The sequence below is a fragment of the Neomonachus schauinslandi genome, chromosome 13 (assembly GCF_002201575.2).
Source record: "Neomonachus schauinslandi chromosome 13, ASM220157v2, whole genome shotgun sequence".
NCBI classification, from domain to species: Eukaryota; Metazoa; Chordata; class Mammalia; order Carnivora; family Phocidae; genus Neomonachus; species Neomonachus schauinslandi.
In genome coordinates, this window is record NC_058415.1 from 85,160,121 (window position 1) to 85,163,688 (window position 3,568).

A 3,568-nucleotide genomic window follows, 5' to 3' on the forward strand; every position below is an offset into this window, starting at 1 on the left:
TAAGCGGATGCTGTATCAACTAGTAACTTGCCATTAAGGATTATTTTATAGCATGAATTTAAGACTATTTATTCAAATGATATTTTACTCTTGTATTCATTTTGTTTTAGATTTGTGACATGAATATTTCAGTGCTGCTTAATTTTGTTCTGAATTCTTGTTTCTTGCTTGTAAATGGCTTTTTTATGGTATAAAGTCAATGGAAATTGCTGTTTGTAAATAAAAATGCTGCTAGAGCAAATGGGCTGTGGCCTCCCTCTGTGTCTGCCCCTCCAGCCTCCCTGAGCCCCACTGGCTCTACAAACGTCTGCCATGTCATAATTTCTGTAACCGCTGTTTTTGAGAGGGGAGGATTTCATAAGAAGCTCTTATGCCACCATAGTGCTGGGAAGACGACAAAGGAGCAGGTGTATTTCTATATACCTCCCTCTGGTGTGGCGAAGGCCGATTGTCAGGGGCCCCCCGTGTGCGCACAGTCTCCCCTAGAGACTCCCCAGCTCAGGTCTCCCATCTCAAGGTTGTGAGTCAAGCCCCGCCTTGGGCTTCATGCTGGGCATGAAGCCTACTTTAAAATAAAGGGTGGGTGAGGGGGTGATGACTTATTTGCTTTTGCAGTGGGGAGGATCTTTTTAAGGATAAGACCAAAAAGAAATAATCCTAAGGGAAAAAATAGATTTGACTATATATGATGTAAAACGTGTTTACTAAAAACAAAATAACAACAACAAAGCCACTATGAATTTAGAAGAAAACCTTTGCAATATTTAGAGCAAGAGCTTTTAAAATTAATTTAAAAAGGATGAGGCATCCAGTTTTAAAAAGGGAAAGGACCTAAAGAAGCAATCCACAGAAAAATGTATACTCAAGGCTAATAAGTTCACAATAAAAATGTTTTACCTCGGGGCGCCTGGGTGGCTCAGTCGTTCAGCGTCTGCCTTCGGCTCAGGTCATGATCCCAGGTCCTGGGATTGAGCCCCGCATCGGGCTCCCTGCTCAGCGGGAAGCCTGCTTCTCCCTCTCCCACTCCCCCTGCTTGTGTTTCCTCTCTAGCTGTCTCTCTCTCTCTGTCAAATAAATAAATAAAATCTTTAAAAAAAAATGTTTTACCTCTCTATAGAAAGCAATCAAAACAATAATGAGAGACCATTTTCCTACTTATTCAGGGGCGATACCCAGCATTGATGAGGGTGCAGGAAATGAGACATCTATACCCTGGCGTTGGAAATATAAGTCGGTGTAACATCTCTGGAAGGTAGATTGGTACCATGTTTCAAAATTTTTAAATGTACATTCCTTTTTTTTTTTTTAAGATTTTATTTATTTATTTGAGAGATACACAGAGATAGTGACAAGTGGGGAAGAGAGGGAGAAGCAGGTTCCCTGCTGAGCAGGGAGCCCAACATGGGGCTTGATCCCAAGACCCTGGGATCATGACCTGAGCCGAAGGCAGAGGCTTAACCAATTGAGCCACCCAGGTGCTCCTGTATGTTCCTTTTGTTTTTTTGTTTGTTTTTAAAGATTTTATTTATTTATTTGACAGAGAGAGACACAGCGAGAGAGGGAACACAAGCAGGGAGAGTGGGAGAGGGAGAAGCAGGCTTCCCGCCGAGCAGGGAGCCCTATGCAGGGCTTGATCCCAGGACCCGGGGATCATGACCTGAGCCGAAGGCAGACGCTTAACGACTGAGCCACCCAGGTGCCCCTGTATGTTCCTTTTGATACAGCAATAATACTTTTCTTTTTTTAAGAGAGTGAGGGGGAGGAGCAGAGGGAGAGGGAGAAAGAGAATCTTAAGCAGGTTCCACGCTCAGCATGGAGCCCAAAGAGGGTGCTACCTAGGCACCCCCCAGCAATACTACTTTTAAGAATTTAACATAAAAAGATAGTCTAACAAATACCAATCCAAAAAGATGTATACATTTATTCATTCCTATGCTGACTGTAATATTAAAAAGTTGGAAGCCGCCATAATGTTTATGAGTAAATCTGATGCATTCTTACAATGTTGTAGTAGTGAATCATTTAAAATGGTGATATAAATGTGTAAATAAACCTTTGTGTCTGGGGCGCCTGGGTGGCTTAATCGTTAAGCATCTGCCTTTGGCTCAGGTCATGATCCCCGGGTCCTGGGATCGAGCCCCGCATCGGGCTCCCTGCTCCGCGGGAAGCCTGCTTCTCCCTCTCCCACTCCCCCTGCTTGTGTTCCCTCTCTCGCTGTCTCTCTCTCTGTCAAATAAATAAATAAAATCTTAAAAAAAACCCAACCTTTATGTCATGGAGAAATATCCATGACATATTGCTGAGTGTGGAAAAACAACTTACAGAAGAACATACGTTGTATGAGATATTTAGGTTAAAGTATATGCATGTACATACCACACATGACATTATATCATATAATAATTTATACATAATGGCCTCTATGACATCTATGGATATCTATATTTATTGAGTGAAACCATGTATTTCATGAGATGAAACATACTAAATGCTTTGTCAATGCTAGCAGTTAGGAGATGAAGGTGGATAGGGTGGTTGAAGACAGATATTGAGATAAATTTTTTTTTTTAAAGATTTTATTTATTTATTTGACAGAGAGAGAGACAGCGAGAGAGGGAACACAAGCAGGGGGAGTGGGAGAGGGAGAAGCAGGCCTCCCGCCGAGCAGGGAGCCCGATGTGGGGCTCGATCCCAGGACCCTGGGATCATGACCTGAGCCGAAGGCAGACGCTTAACGACTGAGCCACCCAGGCGCCCCAAGATAAATTTTATTTCTTATTTAGAAATCCAGATTTTACCCTGTGTCCATGGGGAGGCAGTAGAACTCAATTCAGTGAATAGTTATAGGAGTGTCTACCATAGAAATGCCAAAGTTGAAAAGACTTTTTCATAGAGAATATTGCAGCAGAGATATTTTACTCTACAGACAATCTCTCCTACTTCACCAAAAAAAGTTAATCCAGGGGCGCCTGGGTGGCTCAGTCGTTAAGCGTCTGCCTTCGGCTCAGGTCATGATCCCGGGGTCCTGGGATCGAGCCCCGCATCGGGCTCCCTGCTCGGCGGGGAGTCTGCTTCTCCCTCTCCCTCTGCCCCTCCCCCCAACTTGCACACACACACACACTCTCTCTCTCTCTCTCAAATAAATAAAATCTTAAAAATAAAGTAATGTTTTGGGGTACCTGGGTGACTCAGTCGGTTGAGCATTGGACTCTTGGTTTCGGCTCAGGTCATGATCTCATGGGTTGTGAGATGGAGCTAGACACGGTGGGGCTGGCTCCACACTCAGTGGGTGTCTGCTTGAAGATTCTCTTCCTCTGTCCCTTCCCCCATTTGCACACGCATACTCTCTCTCTGACATAAATAAATCTTTTTAAAAAATGTTTTAATCTCTATTTCTTTTTTTTTTTTTAAAGATTTTATTTATTTGAGCCAGAGAGAATGAGAGAGAGAGAGAGCACATGAGAGGGGGGAGGGTCAGAGGGAGAAGCAGGCTCCCTGCCGAGCAGGGAGCCTGATGCGGGACTCAATCCAGGGACTCCAGGATCATGACCTGAGCCGAAGGCAGGCG